Source organism: Ailuropoda melanoleuca, chromosome 5 (genome assembly GCF_002007445.2).
Source record: "Ailuropoda melanoleuca isolate Jingjing chromosome 5, ASM200744v2, whole genome shotgun sequence".
In the NCBI taxonomy this organism is placed as follows: domain Eukaryota; kingdom Metazoa; phylum Chordata; class Mammalia; order Carnivora; family Ursidae; genus Ailuropoda; species Ailuropoda melanoleuca.
In genome coordinates, this window is record NC_048222.1 from 10,312,983 (window position 1) to 10,326,019 (window position 13,037).

At 44.2% G+C, this 13,037-nt stretch overlaps 1 protein-coding gene across 4 annotated transcripts in view; it reads left to right on the forward strand.

Moving 5' to 3' along the window:
- ATXN1 (ataxin 1) overlaps window positions 1-13,037 on the forward strand; it is a 243,849-nt gene that overhangs the window by 94,781 nt on the left and 136,031 nt on the right. For 3 of the 4 annotated variants that reach the window (XM_034660287.1, XM_034660285.1, XM_034660286.1), the window contains one exon: window positions 2,042-2,168. The exons of the other annotated variant lie outside the window; for it this stretch is intronic. The gene's annotated coding sequence lies outside the window, so the exon portion shown is untranslated. The remainder of the gene's footprint in view (window positions 1-2,041; window positions 2,169-13,037) is intronic. 4 annotated transcript variants of the gene reach the window in all.

Genomic DNA, 13,037 nt, shown 5'->3' on the forward strand with positions numbered 1-13,037 from the left:
AAAAAAAAAAAAAACAAGATAAAATACCAGAAACTAATTGTACACGTCCAGTCAGATCCCATCATGCAGAGGCTGTGTTCTCTACCTGCCGAACTTCTCTCACGTGGTAGTTTTGCAACAAAAACCTTCCGAAGCCCCTCCTTGGGAGCGCGTTATTCCCAGCATGATCGCAAATCACAGTGTTTCTTTTTCCTTCGTAATGCCTATCCGATTTGCAAATTTCACGCATGGACTAGAAATGATATACACTCATTCTGTCTGCCCCTCCTGATGCAGTGAGCTCCTTAAAGGCCTGGTCCTTGGCTGTTTCGTTCACCGTTATGAACATAGAACCTGGTGAATATAGGAAGCACCAAGTAAAATTTTGTCCAGTGAATGTATGAATGAATGAATGAATGAATATGAAAACACTTCATACACCTGAAACCATAATGTTGTCTATCAGTTATACCTCAATAAAAAAAAAAAGAAGAAAGCACTACAATTGTAAACTGTATTCACTATAAAAGCCCCAGTTAATGATATTCATAGCAGATACCTCCTTTCTCCTTTCTGTCCTAATTTTCTTCTCTCCATTCTAATTTTCTTCTCTCCGTTTTTTTAGTTATTTTGAGGTATACTTGTCAGTATCTTACCAATTCCAAATCAGAGATTTGCTATTATTCATTTTTGCCTTTTTTTGGAGATAAGGACCACATTTTCCCCTGGAAAAGAGGGTTACACCCACAGTACTAGTCCTGAGCCTCCCGCCTTTGTTCGGCGTGTGCTTTGGGGCTTTGAAAGGGAACTTGTGGATGATTTGTTTGGGAAGCAAACAGGGCACTAGCGTAGCACTTAAATTCTGTGCTGCTCACCGTCCCCAAGGCCTGTCTCGCAAGTTCCCATACCTCAAGCATGCTCCTCGAGAATACACGAGTCAAAAGAACTCGATCATATTGGCCCCAGAAGAGCTGTTCCTAGCTCTGTCTTCAAGGAGGGAAAAAATCAAGAAATCCAGGTGTGGAAAATATGAAGGATCAGGATATGAATAGGTCTTTTCTTTAAAAGCAACAAACAAACAAAAAATCCTCCAGTCCTCTCCAGCAGGGCCTCAGTGTGCCACTTGTGTGTGTGGAAGTGTTATCCTCGGTGGGCGGGAATGGCAGACAGCCAAGTGGAAAATTTCACAGCCCTGCAAACCTCCAGTGCACTACACACTGTAAACCTGCCATGGGAGGGAGCCGTGTGGCAGGGACCAAAGAACGAGGAGCCCGCACAGGCCCCTGTCCCCCACCTTCCATGCCCCCCTCCTTCCCTTTCCTTCCTGCTCTGATCCAGGTCTTCACTTTCTTTCTCCCTGAGCTTCCAGACGGCTCTATTTCCGGTTCTGGGCTTCCCCGGACCCCTCAATGGAAGGGAAGTTTTAGCACAGCAGCCCATGCAGACTTTTTTTTTGCACGTTTGGGTGCCCCAGGGAGAGCTGAGTGTTGGTGGCTAGCCAAAGCTGGCTTTTAAACTCTGGCTCGGAGCTCAGTAACAGGCTTATGACCACTAATAATACTTGGCGTTTACATAGTGCCTTTCTTCTCGGGAACTGTGAGTACTTTGCAAGACTGATCTATTGATCTTCCCAACAACTCAGGGAGATATGAAAATGGCAAGAGGTGATGGTCCTAGCTCCATTCCTTTGGCAGAGAGTAAAATCAGGTGGCGTGTTAGGAGGCCACGTTGCAAGTTGGCATCTTAGCTGGGATTACATCAGGAGTCCCCCAGAACTGGCTTCAACTTTATGGATGTGGGGGGTGGGGGGATGAGAGGGAAGGGTAGGGAGGGGCAGGGCAAAAAGGCTGACCTGGCTACGCTGTGTCTCCTGGGGCCAGAGCAAAAATACTACATTTCTTTTCTTTTTTTTTTTTTTTTTTAAAGGAAAGGGTACTGGAAAATGGTCTTTGGCGAGTTATCCATTAGTCTAATGGATCGTGAGACTTCATTTGTTGAGATAACGAGTGATTGGACGAGGCATTTACCTGTTCCTCTTTCTTCTCTCCTACTCCCGCGCTAGGGATTTCTCACTCCTCTGGAAGGAAGAAAGAACACGCCTGAGCCCAGGAGCGCTCCAGCGTCTTGTGGGAAGTCTCCATGGTGAAGGCTGAGCCAGGGCTGCCTGCGAACAGCGCGCAGTGAATGTCGTAAGTTAACGAGCGCAGCATCTGCCGCGGCTTGCCTCGCGAGCATTTGTGAATCACTGCATGTCAGCGAGCCAGGGCGATGAAGGGGCATGAGCTTGAGTTCTAAGTGATCATCCAATTAATTTCTTTTTTTAGAGGAGAGGTTCTGTTTTTATTTGCCGTGAACTTGCGTTTCTCTCCGCTGGTGCGGGGCACTGCTCATTATCTCCTTCTGGTATAAAAGAGTGGAAGACAGTGATTCTTTCCACTATTAGAACACCCTTCTCCGGGTGCAGTGACACACTATCAAGTGTAGCCTGACTCTTGTCCCTGGGCTGGCCCTGTTCTTTTAGGTTTGGTGGGTAGAGGGTAAAATTCTCCAGGCTAAGGATTAGCAACGAGAATTTGCACCCAGCAAATATTTTTATTTATGTGAAGTGTTTTGTTTGTTTTGTTTGTTTGGTCTTGGAATGAATTTTTTTTTCCTGGCTTTCAAAAATCTGAGGTATGCAAATACAGTCAGTTCTTTTGGGCGCTTCTCTTATTCAAAATTTGCTGACTTACTGGTTTTTATCAGGTTGCAGGGTCAGGGCTTTGGGATTAGTACAGTTCAGCTGCCAGTTGCTTTTCACGAGGAACTTTACTATCGTGGTTGAAGAGATAGAGCACGCACGCTATGGGCTGCAAGGAGCGTATATCCGCCACAGAATTTAGGAATCTGACCAGCTCTGTTGCTTTCTGGAGACTTTACCTCATTGCTAGATTGTGTCCCCCCAAAAAATTTACAAGGTTTTAATCGGAAAGAATACAGCTGCAGGAAACCTAGGGTGGGCTATGAGTGTATTGTCTTCAAGTTTTAGAAAATTAAGAACCAACTTTGACTAGGACTTTGTGTATGTGTGGGTGTGTGTGTGCGCGTGAGTGTGTAAATACGTGCATACATATACGTATTTTATAAATATTGTATATTTGTGCAAATATATATACATAAATACATATATTTGTGTGTATATATAAATATATATATATGTTACAGACTTATATATATTTATATAAAATTTTATATAATAAGTTCTTAACTTCTTAACAATTCAGTCAAGAAATTTCTCCAGGCATTTTTAACTTATATTTTTGCAGTTGCACAAATGATTTGAAAGAGCAAGGTGCCGCAACATTAGGGCATGTGTCAGGGAGAAAAAGCATTAACACTGAAAAGAAAAATTCCCACTGAATATTTTTTATTTCGTGGTTTTCTAAAAATTTGTATTAAAATATGCATCTTTATCCATATTTCCTCAGGGTTAAATAGTCATATTAAAATAAGCTTATTAAATTTAAAATCTCCCAGCACCTCATAGTAAATGGTGGGAAACACTGGTGTTTTTATGTGTTTCCGTTTTGTGCATATGATCACGTTGGTTCCGGTGGAAATACACATAAAGCTCCTGGAGTCAACAGACCTGAATTCTATTCCTGGTCCTATGGTTGAGGTCAAGAAAGTCTGCAACTTGGACAAGTCACCAACCCCCATCCAGTGTTATTTTGTTACGTCTGTATGTTACTTTTTATTTTGTAAATCTATATGCAACATCAAACCACCTGTGAATTGATCAGTTGACATCTTGGTTTGAGGTCCCCATAAGGGGCAGAGTATTGTGTAAGGCACTTTAATACTTATTAAAAAAAAAAATCTCTCTTGTTGTAAACGTTTCTGTCACTATTAAGGAATAATTTGGGTCCTAGAGTAGCAGTATATTTTACTAGAAATTATTTTCCCAATCAGATGGCTGTTAGAATACACTTCTGGTGATTTCTCTTTTCCTGGTGATGTTTTTTAAAGCATTTTTATCCTAGGAAACAAGCGTCTTATGGAAAAGTGCTTTAGGTTTCAGGTTACATCTAAATGAATAATGCAGATACTGTAATCAAAACAGCTTTTGTTTCAAATCTGGTGGGTGGTTTTTTGTTTTTTTTTTTTTTAAACCGTTGCTTTGAAATGCTCATGTGATACCCTGTCAAACCCCAAACATTAAATGAGGTTTTCAAAGAAGTTCCAGAGTGTAAACTTCAAGATGCCACATGGCCAACTAAAGTAATTTTAAAATCCTTCTGTAAGTGGAGCGTGTTGAGAGAGAGGAAGAAAATATGAAATTCTAGTGAACTCCTTCAGTGCGGAGGACTTCCTCTGGCAAATTGCATTTGTTTGGTGCGGGGGGGCGGGTCTCCATTTTCTCAGCAAGTTGTGAAATTAGTAATCTTAGTCATTAGTAATCTTTTGGGATCTTGGTGCATTTTTACATTAAATTCATAATTTGGTGTCCTTGGTGCCCAAAAGCCTATGCCATTATGATAGGGAAAGCAGATTTTCAAAGAACATGTGCTTGCAAATGGGGTAGGAATGTGGATATATAAATATTTGAGTCACCATCATAGCAGCCATTGGAATTAGCGGCTTCTGTCCTCAGCATTCCTTGCAGACTGCACCCCAGACTTAACTCCCTCTGCAGGACCCCTCCGCCTGTCCCCATTAGCTACCTCTCAAACCCGCTGGCATCTTTCTAGTAGATGAGCGTTCCTCCAGAGAGTGTCTCGAACTGGCCCGAAGATGTGGTATCTTGTACGTGAAAAGGGTGGTAATGAAAACTTACCTATGCGTCAGGAGACCTACGGAACCCCTAAAGCTCCTTGGGCGCGATTTTTGAGGAGTAACGTGAGAAAGTTGAGTTAAGTGACCTCTGGTGGTTCTTGCTCTGTGTGTCACATTGCATAATGTACCAGCTTGGGTGAGGCAGGTGGGACCTTCATTTTAGCCCGTTTGGCTTCTAAAAGGCAATGACTGAGCACAACTTCCATTTACAACTGCTTTTAAATATTGAGCACAGTCTTATGTTATTATATATAAATATGTATGTATCATGTCTGTCACCGTTGTGATACCCACCTTCCAGGATAGCATGACAACTCAAAGGTGTTCATTTGAGTGCTTTCTAAGATTATAGTTTTGGTCATTTAAATTTAGGGTCCACCCATTGGTCCTTTTGAAAATTCAATATGAGCCGCTTTTGAAATTAAGTTTTTAAAAACTGTCCACCTCCACACTCAAATATTGCTTAGCATAGGGACGCCTGGGTGGCTAGTTGGTTAAGCATCCAACTCTTTTTTAAAGATTTTATTTATTTATTTGACAGAGAGAGACAGCCAGTGAGAGAGGGAACACAAGCAGGGGGAGTGGGAGAGGAAGAAGCAGGCTCCCAGCGGAGGAGCCTGATGTGGGGCTTGATCCCAGAACGCTGGGATCACACCCTGAGCCGAAGGCAGATGCTTAACGACTGAGCCACCCAGGCGCCCCAAGCATCCAGCTCTTGATGTTGGCTCAGGTCATGATCTCAGGGTCGTGAGATTGAGCCCCGCATCGGGCTTTGTGCTGGGCGTGAAACCTTTAAGATTCTCTCTCTCCGTCTGCCCCTTCCTCTCCCTCTTCTCTCTAAAAAAATTAAAATAAAAAAAATATATATATATTGCTTACCATATATGCACAGAGGCAATAATCAATATTTCTTTCTTAGGCTTCTCAGCCTCAAGTAGGACTTCTCAAGTTATCTTTTCAAAGCAGCCTCTCCTGACCTATTTAAACACCCACCCCACCCTCCATACCTTCTAGTGTACTTCATTTTCCCTTTAAGCACCTTATATATTATATATTCATTTGTTACCCGTCCATCCCCTCAACTAGACTATAAGCCCCATGAAAACAGGCATTTTATTATTATTATTACTATTATTATTATTACTATTATTATTATTATTACCTGAATCCACCTGAAATGCTGTTTGGCCCATAGTGGGCACTCAGCAAATCATTGTGTAGTGAATGTCCCAGGAGAGTGTTAGGGTATGCCTGAGCTTCTCACGTGTGGGCTAACCCATTAGAAATAGGAATATAAACACGTTTCTGAGGAGGCCTGCTTGAGTCTGGTAGGGGGTGACATGGAGAGACCCATCTAGTTTCTTTTACTTAGGCGTTGATACTAAATGTCTACGATGTGAATATGTAAATGTGGGAAAGGAAACAATTTGTTTAAAAAAATATTTTATAGAACTATCAATAGAGGATGGGGATTTTCTGATGCTTTTTTAAAAAAATCCTGCCCTGTGTGTATTTCCTCTCATGTTCCATTTGAGTGGTTTACTTTATCCGTTTTCTGAGTGGCGCACCCTGGCTTCGTTCTGTGAATGGAAGTGGTTTTGTCTCTCCCCATCACATCATTTCATCTCCCCGAGAGCAGGAGCCAGGCTTGAGGTGTGCTCTCTCCCCAGGAAGAAACTCACTGTTTACTGAATTGCATCCTTTACCCTGTCTTTACTTCTGGATGGCGCACAATTTGGAACAAAGGAACGGTATGCTGACACGGATTAAGCCCATCCAACGTCTTCCGTGGTGTGAGGAAGGGTGTGCACAAAGGCTTTCTTTCTTTTTTTAAAGATTTTATTTATTTATTTATTTATTTATTTATCAGAGAGAGAGAGCGCGAGAGCACAAGGAGGGGGGAAAGGCAGAGGGAGAGGGAGAAGCAGACTCCCCGCTGAGCAGGGAGCCCGATGCGGGGCTCGATCCCAGGACCCTGGGATCATGACTCGAGCTGAAGGGAGACGCTTCACAGACTGAGCCACCCAGGCATCCCTCACAAAGGCTTTCTTAAGGTGGCATCGTCCTACGTTGCTTTTGAGGATGACAAGAATAAAGGTGTCTTGGATTGTGTGTGTGTGGCCCCCCCTTTCAGAGGAACTGCTCTGAGTGCAGGAGTTACATTTTTCCTAGGAAGAAACCAGAAGACCAAAATACACACCTCTGTGCCTATTTATACAGCATTATGCTGTCTTCATAAGCTTCGAAAAATGGCAGCTGAATTTCTAGTCCCCAGAGTCAGAGAATTGCATACACACATTCTGATAAGAGTGATTTGGGAATTTCCTACGTGTCTGGTAATTTGTACCTTTTAGATTTGCTGTCTGTGACACCACATTCTCTAGCATTATTGCACAGAAACAAAAAAAAAGAGAGAGAGAGAAAACTGAAGTAGGTAAGGGGGTCAGGGGAGAAGGGGAGACTTTGCTGTTAGAATAACGAGGGAACCGGCCTCGCTGTTTTCAGTCCTCGCTTCTGAAAGCCCTATAACTCGGCCTGCATGTCCTCAAGGCTCTGACTGAACTGTTCGGTGCAAGGCAGTCTCTCGTGTGGCCTGGGATCTTCTCGGGTTTTCGGCTTCACCCTCTTCTCTGCCCTTCTCACACTTCCTTCCAGCACGTCTCACTGATAGCCTCACTAATTCCTGGCTCTGGCCCCTCTGGCGGGGCCTGTGTGGGAGCCGCTCCTTCTCAGAGCTGATGTCAGAGCTCCTTCCTGAGTCCTTGGCAAAGTCTAGCCCATCCCAGGCACACCCTTTCCCCAGGCGTCACCTTCCTCCAGCGCCGGGCCTCCTCCTCTCCTCTCAGGCACCTCGGAGAGGAGAGGGACAGCCACAGAACCTGCAGAAGCCATGGAAGGGAAGATGCTCGGGCACCTTCTACAATATTCGTGTTCCGGCGGGGGGAAGCTTGAGTAGTGCCGAGGTCAACGTTTGAGTGTTCTCTTGAAGATGAGAATTCACCAGATAAATGATACTTAGGAAAAGACTGCCGTGTCTTAGGAAAAGACTTGCCGTGCCAAAGGCTGTTAGGGATACAGGATGTGTGACCGATATTTACTGCCCTCCAATTGCTGCTGGAGCCCTTGCGGGGGAGGGGGTGCACTCGGGGTGTGAGGCAGGTGCCCCGGAAGGGGTGATGGGTCACAGTGCTCAGAGCCCGGTGTTCAGGGAAGGCTTCAAGCACCACTGCACAGCAGAATCGGGCCTTAAAGCAGAGGCAGACTTAGTCCCGTGTATGTGGGTGCTTTGAGAAGGCGGGGGGGGGCAGATAAAAACAGTCTCTTATTTACCTGCTCCTGAGTCTCGCCAAATGAGACTTTTCCATCAGAACCTTCTTCCCATCCAAAATGATGTGGTAGAACAGCCAACAGAGAGGCACAGAAGGGGGATTCGTGGCCTCAGAGAACCGTTCTCCTTTAGGATCAGTTTATATATTTATTTGCAGAAACTGAAGCCTGACCTTAAGGAAACCACGCCGTTCAACCCAGGTAGGGTTAGTGCTTCGACTTGAACTTCGGTCCAAAAGCCACACCCCAAATTAAAAAAGTAGTTCTCAATGGGTGTATCTTGGAAGTGTCCAATGTTGAAGAGTCCATGTGCACCAAAGAAGGAATGACTCACTCCGGGTACCTCCCCAGCACTTGGAAGTTCTTTCAGATAGAGATCAAGTCAGTCTCACACTTGTGGGCATCTCAGAGGCTGGTTGGATCCCTCATCTTTGTGAAAATATGACTGATGTTTGTGATTTCTCACCCGCTCTCTCATCCCATAGTATTTGAACTCTTTTCCTGATTCCTCTCAAAGATTGTTGTTTCTCTTTTGCTTTCAGACAGAAAAGTGAGGCACAAATTGGAACAAAATGACACCGTTTTGTCCGAAAGTCCAAACAAAATCCGTTGGTTCTTTCTTACCAGCAAAATTGTTCCTTGGGACTAATGTCCAAAAAAAGACAAACAGAAAGATAGCCTCATCCTTTTAATTCCCCCACATTTTTCACTTTTGTAAAAGAATCGTTTTTTAAAATACTGAAGATTCATTTAACCTCTCGCCCAACGTGTATTCGTATGAAATTTCAAGTGGTAGCCGTACAATGAATTATGCTAGGTGGAACCTTAGACTGAGAGAATTAATTCATCTTCTAAACATCCTGAACATTAGGTTAACTTTTTGCAGATGCTTAAATAAGTACATTTGCATGATTCAGAAAAAGTTAGCTCTCAACAAGGACAAAATGCGCTTTAGGTGACATAGGAAAATTAGCTATTTGAAACCTACATAGGAGGAAGTCAGTTTTTCAGTCTTTTTTTTTTTTCTCTCTTTGTGCTTATGTTCTAAAATGACTGAAGTACAGTCCCCCCCCCATGGAAATATTAATGAGATACAAATGGCAATCTTTTGTGAATCTTTAATTTCTAGAATTCAGGCCTGTTCTTGTCAACGTCCTCTTTGGACTCTGAGCCATCTTCTTCCACCTAGAAATTCCACTTCTTTTCCTGTGTACCCTTCGTACGCAATTCTTGTCACCATCTGCCTTCCAGCCTGAGTGTCTGGCACCGACCGGGATGGGACTCGGCCACCGTGCCGGCAGAATTTCCGTGCTGAGGACCCTTGCATGAGTACTGGGCTCTTTCAGACCACACACAGCCGTCCTCACAAGCTTTGGGACACCCACCTCTGAGCATCTAGAAAGAAAAACGTTGTTGCTGGAATCCTGTTCTGAAATTTCCATGAGGTTGCTCTTCGTTTCATTTCTCATTTCTCTTCTCAAACCTTTGTAGCTTGCATGGAACTGAAAAATTATAATTTCTCCAGGGCTAACATCCAAGACTTTAATAGGCTGTCTTAATGCGCTGGGCTCCTGCAAGTTGCTACCGGTTAGAAGCATTGTAAATTCACTCTGCAGAACAAAGAGGACTGGCCACAAAGACTGTTCCCTTCCTCTACTGTGGCAAGCCCTCCTTTTCCAGTTTTCTTTGCCTTTTCTTCTTTGTTCTCCAAGGAGAGGGGGGCACGAGATTAGGATGTTATTGTTCGGAAAGGGGACAGCTCTGGCCTGTACAAACAGAATTCTTTTTCCCCTTCCCTTTGGCAACCTGAGTGGTTCTACCTGTTTTCTGGCTCTCAAGCTTCTGCTTGTGGACAAGCTCCCTCCCCCCACCTGCAGGACACTAATAAATTAAAGATACACATGTCAGTTGGTTACTGCAGGTATCTCCTGCTCACACAATTCATAGTAGAGGCGTTGGGCCTTTATCTGAAGCGAGTGTCTTGCCCTGACTCTGTCACCACCGCATCGAGCACGAGTGTAGGTTAAACGGTAGTATGTCGAGGTGAGAGCTATCCACGGGGTAATGTTAGTCTGTCACTTGCTCTAGCCGAGCAGATTAGCTGCCAATGGGTATCTTGTTGCTGTCATCGGAGTTTGCAATCCAGGTTCCCGGCACTGCTGGCGATCTATTTCTGTGCCCCAGCAGTGACGCCAGTTGTCCTAGCAACCTGCTGGCTGGCACTTCCCTAAAGGCAGGCAAGGGAGTGGCAGTGGAAGGTGGTGGCCTCCAGAGGGTCAGGAGGGGAGTTGGCAGTAACCTTGCTCCTAGAGGATTTTCCATTTCCCTCATCTGGGCAGGCCTCCAGGCAGGGATGTCAGTACCGTGGGAGTGTCACTCACCCGGGATCGTGGACCACATGGTCGTTCTGGGACAGACAGCATCCCGTGGCGAATAACACACCCAGGAGAGGATAGTCGAGGCAGAATTTGGGGACCGTGAGGCCGGGATATTAGGCCATCTCAGAACATTAGATGCCATCAGGTTTTCTTGGGAATGGGGTTCATGTTCTGGTTGTTTATCTGCCCCGGCATTCCAAGTTGGGGATGCAGGTGGCTGTTTCGGAGGAATCGGGTCAGGAGAGGGAGCATGGAGGGAAACACTACAGTGGGTCTTGACTCCTTTTCCCGTTGATGGCTCTGGCCTGAGAGCAGTCCAGTGTAACTAGAGCTTCCATGCTGGGCTTCAGTAATTGATCCGCTTACCTAGCATTGAAAAGGAATGCAACTAACCTTGTCCTCTTCTTTTTAGTTACACTCCTCCTCCCTTGATGTCAAATTGAATTGGCCCCAAATCATTTCCTCCCCATTTCTGATGTGGATCCAAAGGAATGTAGAAATCCTGATATTACATCTTAAAATCCCTAACTTAGCTGGCCTTGCCTAGATTAAGTCTAAATTTGGGCCATCAATTGACATTGGATGTCTTGGGGACTTTATCGCACAGCCACTTCATGGTGGAGGTCCCTAGGACTTGGGCTGACATTTTCTCCTAGGAGGGCTTCTGTCTGGGTTAGCACAGAGATGTCAGGACATTTTTCACGAAGAAAGAACTAAAGGCAGGGTCTGCTTGCAAACCTTGTTTGAGAGATGGCGAGCAAGGGAATCTGATAAATGGGACGTCCCCAGGACATTTGAAACTCACAAATGACATAAGGTATCATCAGGACCTTTCCTTTGATTACCAAAGACTTTCTGCACTGTCAGAGGCCTCATGTTATTTGTTCCCCTGAATGACCATACTTAGCTGAGATGATTTCCACGTGGAACTACATCTTCCTGCCGGGGAAGCCAGCTGGCCTGTGACGGAACATTCGCAGTGCACTTGGTACACTCAGCAAATACTCATTCCATCTTGATTTTTAGACCACAGCAAAGCACTTAGGTAGCTGTTGAAACTTTCAGAGCGTCCTATGATTCCAAGATGTTTCTTAACAAGTAAAATAAAGCAGTTCTTTTTGACAAGTGTGTGGTGTGCCCAACAGGTCATTATTTTAAGTTGCTGAAATGGTTTAAATGGCGGAAGACACTGTGTGTTCCTAGAACAATAAATATACCTGCGATGTGCGTTGTGAAACTGGAGAGTAGAGTTGTGGGGTTTTTTTCCAAGATCGTTATGTAAGTCTTCTTCCAATATTTAATGGTAAATAGTCATCATTCCTCATGGTACACAGGCACTGAAGGCAGTTCTCTCATATTGATATGAATAATGAATACGACTAATATGAATTATGGTAAAGTTGGAAGATTAAACTCCTTCTCTAGGTTTGATGATTTTTTTTTTAAGAAATTGGATAAACAGATGATACCCAGTTAGGTCTCCTCAACTTCATGATTCACATTTTTCTTTTTTTTAAGATTGTATTTATTTATTGGAGAGAGAGTGAGTGAGAGAGCATGAGCAGGGGCAGAGGGACAGGGAGAAGCAGACTCCCCGCTGAGCAGGGAGCCTTAGGACTCAGGACTCAATCCCAGGACCCTGGGATCATGACCTGAGCCGAAGGCAGACGCTTAATCAACTGAGCCACCCAGGCGCCCCTGCATTTTTCTTTTCATAACCGATCTAGACATACGTTAATTGAAAGAACACCTAGAATAGAGAGAACCTGTTCTTTCTCTCTCTCTTGAATGTGTTGTCAGTTACAGTGGTTGGTGGGAATGTAAATAATATCGACCAAGGAAAAGTTGAAGATGCCTAGGGTTCAGTCCAGGAGCAGTAGAATCAGGCTAAGGATGAAACCCAGAATCTGGGTTCCCCCCGTTCCTGCCCTGCTGGGACCGTGGGCAAACTACTTCCTTCCTCTGTGTCTCTCTTTCCTTGTCTTCCAAAGGAGATAGTTATAGTTCCCACTTAACAGCAGATTTAAAGATTGTAGTCCAAGTAAGAGGTTTTTGGAATCATATCTGGGTTTTTGACCTTCCACGCATTAGCTGTGTGTCCTTGGGGAAATCGCCCAACTTCTCTTTTCTGTAAAATAGGCTTGATCGTACCTATCCTGCAAGATTGTTGAGAGAATTAAATGGGACAATGTGTGTTAAGTTTTAGCCCAGTGACTGCTCCCTAGGAATGGGGCCAGCTCTAATGCTGTTAGGATTATAAACTTCACAAAACAAAATTTATCGTGATGTGTTGCTAAAACGAACAGGTGAATGACTGCAACTTGCTAGTCTCTTTGTTGTCAAGAGGTTTCCTCTGTAGTACGAATTGTCATTAACTGTCAATGTCATTGCATTGACGGTGAAATCAGGCATGTACTGTTAAAACCTTCTGCTTCTTTGACATATATAGTAATTATGATGGTGAACGTGATAACATTTGTCAGAATTATCCCTGTGCATGTATGCTGAGGGCCCTTGGAATTTTAGGTGTTTTTTTTG